At 42.5% G+C, this 13,130-nt stretch overlaps 1 long non-coding RNA gene across 1 annotated transcript; it reads left to right on the forward strand.

The window, feature by feature from the left end:
- The first annotated feature begins 9 nt into the window (after positions 1-9).
- On the forward strand, positions 10-7,332 carry LOC142907082 (uncharacterized). The gene is made up of 2 exons (XR_012930765.1): positions 10-5,437; positions 6,466-7,332. It is a non-coding gene; the product is annotated as an uncharacterized LOC142907082 (long non-coding RNA).
- The last annotated feature ends 5,798 nt before the right edge of the window (positions 7,333-13,130 follow it).

Consider the following 13,130-nt stretch of genomic DNA (forward strand, 5'->3'; position numbering starts at 1 on the left):
CGACGCCTCCGAACGTGCAGCGATTCGTCGACTTGCGTTCGTTGAAAAAAGCACCACTGTCGACTCGAATCGATTACTAAGCGAAAGAGGGTTCAGAGTTTTACAAATATTAATCGAATCGTTTATCTCGGGCGACCCGGGTGACAAAGGCGCACGGATTTGTCGATTCGAAACGCGCGCGGATCGATTCCTGGTCCATCGTCGGTAGGAATCTACGGTGTCACTTGGTTATAACGCATCGATCCCTCGTAATTAATTCGCGGCAATTGGCGATTTAAAATTAAAACCGTTTATCGATTGCGGTGCTGATGATCAGAATATGATCCACAGTGGAGGTGTTTGTGTCGTGAAATCCGTGTAGTGTATAGTGGAGTATACTAGTACAGCACTAGTGTGTAGTGTGTAGTGTAGTATACTAGTACAGCACTAGTGTGTAGTGTATAGTGTAGTATACTAGTACAGCACTAGTGTATAGTGTAGTGTATAGTGTAGTATACTAGTACAGCGCTAGTGTGTAGTGTATAGTGCAGTATACTAGTACAGCACTAGTGTGTGGTGTATAGTGTAGTGTATAGTGTAGTATACTAGTACAGCGCTAGTGTGTAGTGTATAGTGTAGTATACTAGTACAGCATTAGTGTGTAGTGTATAGTGTAGTGTACTAGTACAACACTAGTGTGTAGTGTATAGTGTAGTGTAGTATACTAGTACAGCACTGGTGTGTAGTGTATAGTGTAGTATACTAGTACAGCACTAGTGTGTAGTGTATAGTGTAGTGTACTAGTACAGCACTAGTGTGTAGTGTATAGTGTAGTATACTAGTACAGCACTAGTGTGTAGTGTATAGTGTAGTGTACTAGTACAGCACTAGTGTGTAGTGTACTAGTACAACACTAGTGTATAGTGTAGTGTAGTATACTAGTACAGCACTGGTGTGTAGTGTATAGTGTAGTATACTAGTACAGCACTAGTGTGTAGTGTATAGTGTAGTATACTAGTACAGCACTAGTGTGTAGTGTAGTGTATAGTGTAGTATACTAGTACAGCACTAGTGTGTAGTGTATAGTGTAGTATACTAGTACAGCACTAGTGTATAGTGTAGTGTATAGTGTAGTATACTAGTACAGCACTAGTGTGTGGTGTATAGTGTAGTATACTAGTACAGCACTAGTGTGTAGTGTATAGTGTTGTATACTAGTACAGCACTAGTGTGTGGTGTATAGTGTATTGTATAGTGTAGTATACTAGTACAGCGCTAGTGTGTAGTGTATAGTGTAGTATACTAGTACAGCATTAGTGTGTAGTGTATAGTGTAGTGTACTAGTACAGCACTAGTGTGTAGTGTATAGTGTAGTGTACTAGTACAACACTAGTGTGTAGTGTATAGTGTAGTGTAGTATACTAGTACAGCACTGGTGTGTAGTGTATAGTGTAGTATACTAGTACAGCACTAGTGTGTAGTGTATAGTGTAGTGTACTAGTACAGCACTAGTGTGTAGTGTATAGTGTAGTATACTAGTACAGCACTAGTGTGTAGTGTAGTGTACTAGTACAGCACTAGTGTGTAGTGTACTAGTACAACACTAGTGTATAGTGTAGTGTAGTATACTAGTACAGCACTGGTGTGTAGTGTATGGTGTAGTATACTAGTACAGCACTAGTGTGTAGTGTATAGTGTAGTATACTAGTACAGCACTAGTGTGTAGTGTATAGTGTAGTATACTAGTACAGCACTAGTGTGTAGTGTATAGTGTAGTATACTAGTACAGCACTAGTGTATAGTGTAGTGTATAGTGTAGTATACTAGTACAGCACTAGTGTGTAGTGTATAGTGTAGTATACTAGTACAGCACTAGTGTGTGGTGTATAGTGTTGTATACTAGTACAGCACTAGTGTGTAGTGTATAGTGTAGTATACTAGTACAGCACTAGTGTGTAGTTTATAGTGTAGTATACTAGTACAGCACTAGTGTATAGTGTAGTGTACTAGTACAGCACTAGTGTATAGTGTAGTGTATAGTGTAGTATACTAGTACAGCACTAGTGTGCAGTGTATAGTGTAGTATGCTAGTACAGAACTAGTGTGTAGTGTATAGTGTAGTATACTAGTACAGCACTAGTGTGGAGTATATAGTGTAGTATACTAGTACAGCACTAGTGTGTAGTGTATAGTGTAGTATACTAGTACAGCACTAGTGTGTAGTGTATAGTGTAGTATACTAGTACAGCACTAGTGTGTAGTGTATAGTGTAGTATACTAGTACAGCACTAGTGTGTAGTGTAGTGTATAGTGTAGTATACTAGTACAGCACTAGTGTGTAGTGTATAGTGTAGTATACTAGTACAGCACTAGTGTGTAGTGTATAGTGTAGTGTATAGTAGTACAGCACTAGCGTATAGTGTAGTGTATAGTGTAGTATACTAGTACAGCACTAGTGTATAGTGTAGTGTATAGTGTAGCATACTAGTACAGCACTAGTGTGTAGTGTATAGTGTAGCATACTAGTACAGCACTAGTGTGTAGTGTATAGTGTAGTATACTAGTACAGCACTAGTGTGTAGTGTATAGTGTAGTATACTAGTACAGCACTAGTGTGTAGTGTATAGTGTAGTATACTAGTACAGCACTAGTGTGTAGTGTACAGTATAGTATACTAGTACAGCACTAGTGTGTAGTGTTTAGTGTAGTATACTAGTACAGCACTAGTGTGTAGTGTATAGTGTAGTATACTAGTACAGCACTAGTGTGTAGTGTACAGTGTAGTATACTAGTACAGCACTAGTGTGTAGTGTATAGTGTAGTATACTAGTACAGCACTAGTGTGTAGTGTATAGTGTAGTATACTAGTACAGCACTAGTGTATAGTGTAGTATACTAGTAAAGCATTAGTGTGTAGTGTATAGTGTAGTATACTAGTACAGCACTAGTGTGTAGTGTTTAGTATAGTATACTAGTACAGCACTAGTGTGTATTGTATAGTGTAGTATACTAGTACAGCACTAGTGTAGTGTATAGTGTAGTATACTAGTACAGCACTAGTGTGTAGTGTATAGTGTAGTATACTAGTATAGCATTAGAGTGTAGTGTATAGTGTAGTGTACTAGTACAGCACTAGTGTGTAGTGTAGTGTACAGTGTAGTATACTAGTACAGCACTAGTGTGTAGTGTATAGTGTAGTATACTAGTACAGCACTAGTGTATAGTGTAGTATACTAGTACAGCACTAGTGTGTAGTGTATAGTGTAGTATACTTGTACAGCACTAGTGTGTAGTGTATAGTGTGGTATACTAGTACAGCACTAGTGTGTAGTGTATAGTGTAATATACTAGTACAGCACTAGTGTATAGTGTAGTATACTAGTACAGCACTAGTGTGTAGTGTATAGTGTAGTATACTAGTATAGCACTAGTGTGCATTGTATAGTGTAGTATACTAGTACAGCACTAGTGTATAGTGTATAATACTAGTACAGCACTAGTGTGTAGTGTATAGTGTAGTATACTAGTACAGCACTAGTGTGTAGTTTATAGTGTAGTATACTAGTACAGCACTAGTGTGTAGTGTATAGTGTAGTGTACTAGTACAGCACTAGTGTATAGTGTAGTGTATAGTGGAGTATACTAGTACAGCACTAGTGTGTAGTGTATAGTGTAGTATACTAGTACAGCACTAGTGTGTAGTGTATAGTGTAGTATACTAGTACAGCACTAGTGTATAGTGTAGTATACTAGTACAGCGCTAGTGTGTAGTGTATAGTGTATAATACTAGTACAGCACTAGTGTGTAGTGTAGTGTATAGTGTAGTATACTAGTACAGCACTAGTGTGTAGTGTATAGTGTAGTGTATTAGTACAGCACTAGTGTATAGTGTAGTGTATAGTGTAGTATACTAGTACAGCACTAGTGTGCAGTGTATAGTGTAGTATACTAGTACAGCACTAGTGTGTAGTGTAGTGTATAGTGTAGTATACTAGTACAGCACTAGTGTGCAGTGTATAGTGTAGTATACTAGTACAGCACTAGTGTGCAGTGTATAGTGTAGTATACTAGTACAGCACTAGTGTATAGTGTAGTATACTAGTACAGCACTAGTGTGTAGTGTATAGTGTATAATACTAGTACAGCACTAGTGTGTAGTGTAGTTTATAGTGTAGTATACTAGTACAGCACTAGTGTGTAGTGTATAGTGTAGTGTACTAGTACAGCACTAGTGTATAGTGTAGTGTATAGTGTAGTATACTAGTACAGCACTAGTGTGCAGTGTATAGTGTAGTATACTAGTACAGCACTAGTGTGTAGTGTAGTGTATAGTGTAGTATACTAGTACAGCACTAGTGTGCAGTGTATAGTGTAGTATACTAGTACAGCACTAGTGTGCAGTGTATAGTGTAGTATACTAGTACAGCACTAGTGTGTAGTGTATAGTGTAGTGTATTGTGTAGTGTATAGTGTATAATACTAGTACAGCACTAATGTGTAGTGTATAGTGTAGTATACTAGTACAGCACTAGTGTGTAGTGTATAGTGTAGTATACTAGTACAGCACTAGTGTGTAGTTTATAGTGTAGTATACTAGTACAGCACTAGTGTATAGTGTAGTGTACTAGTACAGCACTAGTGTATAGTGTAGTGTATAGTGTAGTATACTAGTACAGCACTAGTGTGCAGTGTATAGTGTAGTATACTAGTACAGAACTAGTGTGTAGTGTATAGTGTAGTATACTAGTACAGCACTAGTGTGCAGTGTATAGTGTAATGTATTGTGTAGTGTAAAATGTAGTATACTAGTACAGCACTAGTGTGTAGTGTATAGTGTAGTATACTAATACAGCACTAGTGTGTAGTGTATAGTGTATAATACTAGTACAGCACTAGTGTATAGTGTAGTATACTAGTACAGCACTAGTGTGTAGTGTATAGTGTAGTGTACTAGTACAGCACTAGTGTATAGTGTAGTGTATAGTGTAGTATACTAGTACAGCACTAGTGTGTAGTGTATAGTGTATAATACTAGTACAGCACTAGTGTGTAGTGTATAGTGTAGTATACTAGTACAGCACTAGTGTGTAGTGTATAGTGTAGTGTACTAGTACAGCACTAGTGTATAGTGTAGTGTATAGTGTAGTATACTAGTACAGCACTAGTGTGTAGAGTATCGTGTAGTATACTAGTACAGCACTAGTGTGTAGTGTATAGTGTAGTATACTAGTACAGCACTAGTGTGTAGTGTAGTGTAGTATACTCGTCCAGTGCCAACCGGTTGTGTGTTGGAGAGTAAACCTCCTGCACAACATTTACAATTCGTGTAACTGTGACGTTTCGCCAGTAATTATAACAACCAGCATCACCAAGGTGGGCAGCCACATAGTTGTGGAGAAATCCTCCTGCTGCTGATGTCTTCAATCGAGCGGAGGGATAAGCGTGGCGTCGTCACTTGTGAGCCAATCAGATGCGAAGACCAGAGTTGGGGAGAGCATTTACATGATGAGACCTCCCTTTGCCAGTAGCAAGATATAGTAATAGGTTTTTACCCTTTTATCTGGCACCAAAACTTGACACCTTTATACAAGGGGATCATGTTTGCAATAACCACAACACAAGCAGTCAAAATGCAAACAAAAAGAGACAACTCTGATAATGATATTGGCACTGTTCTTGAATTTGATTGGTCCACACCCGAGATGGCTTTTCTTAGAGCCTCGCCTCCACTGGTGTTGGACCAGATGACGCCAAAAGGCGTACAACTCAAATACAGCGCACTATCAGAGTATTGAGAGCTAGCTCTCAATCAAATACAGCGCACTATCAGAGTATTGAGAGCTAGCTCTCAATACTCTGATAGTGTGCTGTTTTTGAGTTGTACGCCTTTTGGCGTCATCTGGTCCAACACCAGTGGAGACTAAGGGCTCTAAGAAAAGCCGTCTCGGGTGTGGACCAATCAAATTCAAGAACAGTGCCAATATCATTATCAGAGTTGTCTCTTTTTGTTTGCATTTTGACTGCTTGTGTTGTGGTTATTGCAAACATGATGCCTTGTATAAAGGTGTCAGTTTTGGTGCCAGATAAAAGGGTAAAAACCTATTGCTACAGAGTGTGGAGGTTTAATGAATGCATATAGGGGCTGTCCATAAATGACGTCACGCGATTTTGGACGATTCTTGAACCCCCCCCCCTCGTCACACGGAGTCACAAAAAGTCAGACCCCCCTTCAAATATGACGTCACAAAGCTCTGCCCCGCCCCTCCCCCAAAACCATATTTTGAAAATAAAACATGCTTCAAATCGCTTTAAACTATTGTCATTGTAGTTGCGTATTTAACGTGGCGCTGCACTCTGATGTTGTAGGAGAAAACATTTATTAAAAAGTCTATTTAATTAAGTAGAACGTGCTGTGTCTATATTTATTTAAAGTTTCGCATTTTGATGTGACGTCACATTTCTCACCCCCCCCCGCCCCACCGCAGGTCACGTGACGCCATTTATGGACGACCGCACGTCCCTGCTCTCTACGGTACCAGCATGAGCATGGCACGGCATGACTCACTCGGGGTGGGGGTAGGGCAGGGTCCGGGTGTCACCGAGGTCGGCTCAGGACACGCGACACCCAGGGTGAACCCGACAGGGCACGTGAGCGGACCCAGGCGGGCCAGGGGACACCCGGATAAAAGTGCGAGCATCACGTGGTGAGGGGAGCCGACCCTTCCCCCCGAAGGATCCGGATGGGGGCGTGGTCGGAGGCGTGGTCAAGGGCGGAGCCGGTCGGGGCTGTTCAACTCCGGGCGGGGAAAGGAGACGGCAGCTACGCTCCTGGGTCTCCGATCTCCGCTCGTGGACCAGGCAGCCTGCTAAGCTGCCCTGGTCCGGTTATATAGTTAACCCCTCGAGTCTTCGTTAAGGGGCCGTACATAAATGACGTCACGCGATTTTGGACGATTTTTGACCCCCCCCCCCTTCGTCACACGACGTCACAAAAGTCAGACCCCGCCTCAAATATGACGTCACAAAGCTCTGCCCCCCCCCCCCAAACCATATTTCCATGCTTCAAATCGCTTTAAACTATTGTCATTGTAGTGCGTATTTAATGTGGCGCTGCACTCTCATGTTGTATGAGTGTTGTTATAACAATTAGTGTTATAGCAATTCTATATATATATTTAAAGTTGGGCATTTTGATGTGACGTCACATTTCTCAAACCCCCCCCCCTCCAGGTGCGTGACGTCATTTATGGACGGGCCCCGAAGTTAGGAGCGATGGTCCCCACCCTATATCGTTATCCTGTGAACATCTGAGTTATCTGTTACGTTAGTAAATAAACTGTGTTGCCTACAAAGTTAAAGTGTGTGCCTCAATTGAAACCATTACACATGTACCGTAGTCCTGCCATTCAGTTGGGTGCAAGGAATCGCAATAGCTGTTATTGTCTGGTGAAAGTCTAGTAGTAATTCTACTTGATTAGCTTCCGAACAGCACCTAAGCCTGCAGCTATCAGAACGGTTAAATATATATTTTTATTTCCCTCGATTTCGATAGATTCTATAATTAGTACTTGGCAAGTAGTAACTAGTTTTTGCACGGAACTTCAACATTAACAAAATCAATTGAGTATCCTTGTTGGCACGCGTGCCCTGCCACTGCCTCCAGCTCTATTTGGAAGTATTTCATATTCAATTGGTGTTCTTTTAGTCTCGTGCTGATCATTAGTCCCGTCTGACCAACATAGCATTTGTCACAAGAGCAAATTAATCCGGTACACAACCGTCTGTTGATAGCTTCGGTAATTACATCTTTAGTACCAGACGTTAGTTTTTGTATTCCGTGTACAGTGCCAAATCCTACTCGGATGTTTTGTTTTTTTCCATAAACCTGGCTAGTTTATCAGTTACTCCTGCAATGGTACGGTATTTTAATAATTGCCTGATCAATGTTAACGCTTGTCCTATTTGATTTGATATTTGGAATTCAGTGCCTTGTTGATTTGTCCGTCATTATAAACCCTTCAGTTCAGTTTCATCTCACTCCTCAGACTTTCACCGTATCACACTTTCTTAGCCCGGCGTACGAGCGTCTCGATGAGGGAGCATTTCTGTGCGGCGGGGGTAGGCGATGGTGCATTCGGATCGGCATCCGTGAGCGTTTTTTCTTTCGGTGAGCGCTGTGTGGCTTATTTGACCGTTTCGGCCGCGTCCGAGGAGAATGTATCCAGAAGTGGGATAGAGTTCTGTCAATCTCCACTGCCATGGTGAACTGAACGCGTGGGGTTTTGCAAGTTGACAATCCACACATGATACGATGTGACACGATTGTTGTTCCTGGGTACGAAGCGTTATTTTCTAAATGCTTATGCCTCAAAAGTATATATATATAAAAAAACATGGCTATTATTACCCCCCACAAACTTTGCTTTCGTGACCAGGGCTATACGTGAAGGAATAAACACAAACGCACACCGCACGTTTTCTTATTGAAAATCGGTACATGTAAAAATATCGCTGTCCCGGTCACAAAAGCAAAGTTTGTGGGGGGATAATAGCCACTTTCTGTACCTTTAATGGCATAAACAAATGGAAAATAAGACGTAGTTATCGGAGCATGTTTGTTCGCATGCTCACCACCAGTCCGTGTGGTTAATGCAGACTTGATTCCTCGCGAAAGGTTGAATCCACTTGGTGTTTGAACATCTTAATAACTCCTGTTTTATTGCTAAAAAGGTCCCATGATAAGTGCACAACGGCAAACGAAACAAAAAGGAACAGAGGAGAGTGCAAAAGTAGAAAAAAAGGGTTGGCAAGTCACCGCGTGCGGAATAAGTAATACGTTAGTTATTCTTGGTTCTTTCGGTAAAGTCACCACGTAGAAGGGAAACAATGAAATAATTTAAAAATAATGCTAGATTTAAAGATTTGGTGACTGCTACGATCCATACTCTTTGGTTCTATTGGGTAAAGTCACGTAGGTGAAAATAAAATAACAAAAATATAGCATAAAAAATAACCTCCACTTTTTTCAAATTTTCTTGCTGTGGTTTTCACACCTGATGACGATTGCTTGTGTCGCAGTCGAAACGTCGTGAGAATGTAATTGTTTCATATTTTTATTATTTTATTGTTATATTTATTTAAAGTTGCGCATTTTGATGTGACGTCACATTTCACACCCCCCCCCCCCCAGGTCACGTGACGCCATTTATGGACGGCCTCTAATAGCTGTTAACGAAAAGTCAAGAAAAAGGTTTTTGAATGATCTTAAGGTTTTTTTACACTTTTCGTAACAGGAATCTTCATTGGAGCATGACAGACGAGGCTCTGCCTCCCCTGACCGCACGTCCCTGCTCTCTACGGTACCAGCATGAGCATGGCACGGCATGATTCACTCGGGGTGGGGGGGGGCAGGGTCCGGGTGTCACCGACGTCGGCTCAGGACACGCGACACCCCGGGTGAACCCGACAGGGCACGTGAGCGGACCCAGGCGGGCCAGGGGACACCCGGATAAAAGTGCGAGCGTCACGTGGTGAGGGGAGCCGACCCTTCCCCGAAGGATCCGGAAGGGGGCGTGGTCGGAGGCGTGGTCAAGGGCGGAGCCGGTCGGGGCTGTTCAACTCCGGGCGGGGAAAGGAGACGGCAGCTACGCTCCTGGGTCTCCGATCTCCGCTCGTGGACCAGGCAGCCTGTTAAGCTGCCCTGGTCCGGTTATATAGTTAACCCCTCGAGTCTTCGTTAAGGGACCGTCCTTAAATGACGTCACGCGATTTTGGACGATTTTTGACTCCCCCCCCCTTCGTCACACGACGTCACAAAAAGTCAGACCCCCCCTCAAATATGACGTTACAAAGCTCTGCCCCCCCCCCAAACCATATTTCCATGCTTCAAATCGCTTTAAACTATTGTCATTGTAGTGCGTATTTAATGTGGCGCTGCACTCTGATGTTGTAGGAGCGTTGTTATAACAATTAGTGTTATAGCAATTCTATATATATTTAAAGTTGGGCATTTTGATGTGACGTCACATTTCTCAACCCCCCCCCCTCCAGGTGCGTGACGTCATTTATGGACGGGCCCCTAAGTTAGGAGCGATGGTCACCACCCTATATCGTTATCCTGTGAACATCTGAGTATCTGTTACGTTAGTAAATAAACTGTGTTGCCTACAAAGTTAAAGTGTGTGCCTCAATTGAAACCATTACACATGTACCGTAGTCCTGCCATTCAGTTGGGTGCAAGGAATCGCAATAGCTGTTATTGTCTGGTGAAAGTCTAGTAGTAATTCTACTTGATTAGCTTCTGAACAGCACCTAAGCCTGCAGCTATCAGAACGGTTAAATATATATTTTTATTTCCCTCGATTTCGATAGATTCTATAATTAGTACTTGGCAAGTAGTAACTAGTTTTTGCACGGAACTTCAACATTAACAAAATCAATTGAGTATCCTTGTTGGCACGCGTGCCCTGCCACTGCCTCCAGCTCTATTTGGAAGTATTTCATATTCAATTGGTGTTCTTTTAGTCTCGTGCTGATCATTAGTCCCGTCTGACCAACATAGCATTTGTCACAAGAGCAAATTAATCCGGTACACAACCGTCTGTTGATAGCTTCGGTAATTACATCTTTAGTACCAGACGTTAGTTTTTGTATTCCGTGTACCGTGCCAAATCCTACTCGGATGTTTTTTTTTTTTTCCATAAACCTGGCTAGTTTATCAGTTACTCCTGCAATGATACGGTATTTTAATAATTGCCTGATCAATGTTAACGCTTGTCCTATTTGATTTGATATTTGGCATTCAGTGCCTTGTTGATTTGACCGTCATTATAAACCGTTCAGTTCAGTTTCATCTCACTCCTCAGACTTTCACCGTATCACACTTTCTTAGCCCGGCGTACGAGCGTCTCGATGAGGGAGCATTTCTGTGCGGCGGGGGTGGGCGATGGTGCATTCGGATCGGCATCCGTGAGCGTTTTTTCTTTCGGCGAGCGCTGTGTGGGTTATTTGACCGTTTCGGCCGCGTCCGAGGAGAATGTATCCAGAAGCGGGATAGAGTTCTGTCAATCTCCACTGCCATGGTGAACTGAACGCGTGGGGTTTTGCGAGTTGACAATCCACACATGACACGATGTAACACAATTGTTGTTCCTGGGTACGAAGTGTTATTTTCTAAATGCTTATGCCTCAAAAGTATATATATATAAAATACATGGCTATTATTACCCCCACAAACTTTGCTTTTGTGACCAGGGCAATACGTGAAGGAATAAACACAAACGCACACCGCACGTTTTCTTAATGAAAATCGGTACATGTAAAAATATCGCTGTCCCGGTCACAAAAGCAAAGTTTGTGGGGGGATAATAGCAACTTTCCGTACCTTTAAAGGCATAAACAATTGGAAAATAACACGTAGTTATTGGAGCATGTTTGTTCGCATGCTCACCACCAGTCCGTGTGGTTAATGCAGACTTGATTCCTCGCGAAAGGTTGAATCCACTTGGTGTTTGAACATCTTAATAACTCCTGTTTTATTGCCAAAAAAGGTCTCATGATAAGTGCACAACGGCAAACGAAACAAAAAGGAACAGAGGAGAGTGCAAAAGTAGAAAAAAAAGGGTTGGCAAGTCACCGCGTGCGGAATAAGTAATACGTTAGTTTTTCTTGGTTCTTTCGGTAAAGTCACCACGTAGAAGGGAAACAATGAAATAATAAAAAAATAACCGCCACTTTTTTCAAATTTTCTTGCTGTGGTTTTCACACCTGATGACGATTGCTTGTGTCGCAGTCGAAACGTCGTGAGAATTTAATTGTTTTATATTTTTATTATTTTATTGTTATATTTATTTAAAGTTGCGCATTTTGATGTGACGTCATATTTCTCACCACCCCCCCCCCAGGTCACGTGACGCCATTTATGGACGGCCTCTAATAGCTGTTAACAAAAAGTTAAGAAAAAGGTTTTTGAATTATCTTAAGGTTTTTTTTACTTTTCGTAACAGCAATTTTCATTGGAGCATGACAGACGAGGCTCTGCCTCCCGTGACCGCACGTCCCTGCTCTCTACAGTACCAGCATGAGCATGGCACGGCATGATTCACTCGGGGTGGGGGGGGGCAGGGTCCGGGTGTCACCGACGTCGGCTCAGGACACGCGACACCCCGGGTGAACCCGACAGGGCACGTGAGCGGACCCAGGCGGGCCAGGGGACACCCGGATAAAAGTGCGAGCTTCACGTGGTGAGGGGAGCCGACCCTTCCCCGAAGGATCCGGAAGGGGGCGTGGTCGGAGGCGTGGTCAAGGGCGGAGCCGGTCGGGGCTGTTCAACTCCGGGCGGGGAAAGGAGACGGCAGCTACGCTCCTGGGTCTCCGATCTCCGCTCGTGGACCAGGCAGCCTGTTAAGCTGCCCTGGTCCGGTTATATAGTTAACCCCTCGAGTCTCGTTAAGGGGCCATACATAAATGACGTCACGCAATTTTGGACGATTTTTGACCTCCCCCCCCCCCTTCGTCACACGACGTCACAAAAAAGTCAGACCCCGCCTCAAATATGACGTCACAAAGCTCTGCCCCCCCCCCCCCAAACCATATTTCCATGCTTCAAATCGCTTTAAACTATTGTCATTGTAGTGCGTATTTAATGTGGCGCTGCACTCTCATGTTGTATGAGTGTTGTTATAACAATTAGTGTTATAGCAATTCTATATATATTTAAAGTTCGGCATTTTGATGTGACTTTTACATTTCTCAAACCCCTCCCTCCAGGTGTGTGACGTCATTTATGGACGGGCCCCTAAGTTAGGAGCGATGGTCACCACCCTATATCGTTATCCTGTGAACATCTGAGTATCTGTTACGTTAGTAAATAAACTGTGTTGCCTACAAAGTTAAAGTGTGTGCCTCAATTGAAACCATTACACATGTACCGTAGTCCTGCCGTTCAGTTGGGTGCAAGGAATCGCAATAGCTGTTATTGTCTGGTGAAACAGTCTAGTAGTAATTCTACTTGATTAGCTTCCGAACAGCACCTAAGCCTGCAGCTATCAGAACGGTTAAAATATATATTTTTATTTCCCTCGATTTCGATAGATTCTATAATTAGTACTTGGCAAGTAGCAACTAGTTTTTGCACGGAACTTCAACATTA

The sequence above is a fragment of the Petromyzon marinus genome, chromosome 74 (genome assembly GCF_048934315.1).
Source record: "Petromyzon marinus isolate PM22_M1 ecotype Great Lakes invasive population chromosome 74, UKy_Petmar_22M1.pri1.0, whole genome shotgun sequence".
In the NCBI taxonomy this organism is placed as follows: domain Eukaryota; kingdom Metazoa; phylum Chordata; class Hyperoartia; order Petromyzontiformes; family Petromyzontidae; genus Petromyzon; species Petromyzon marinus.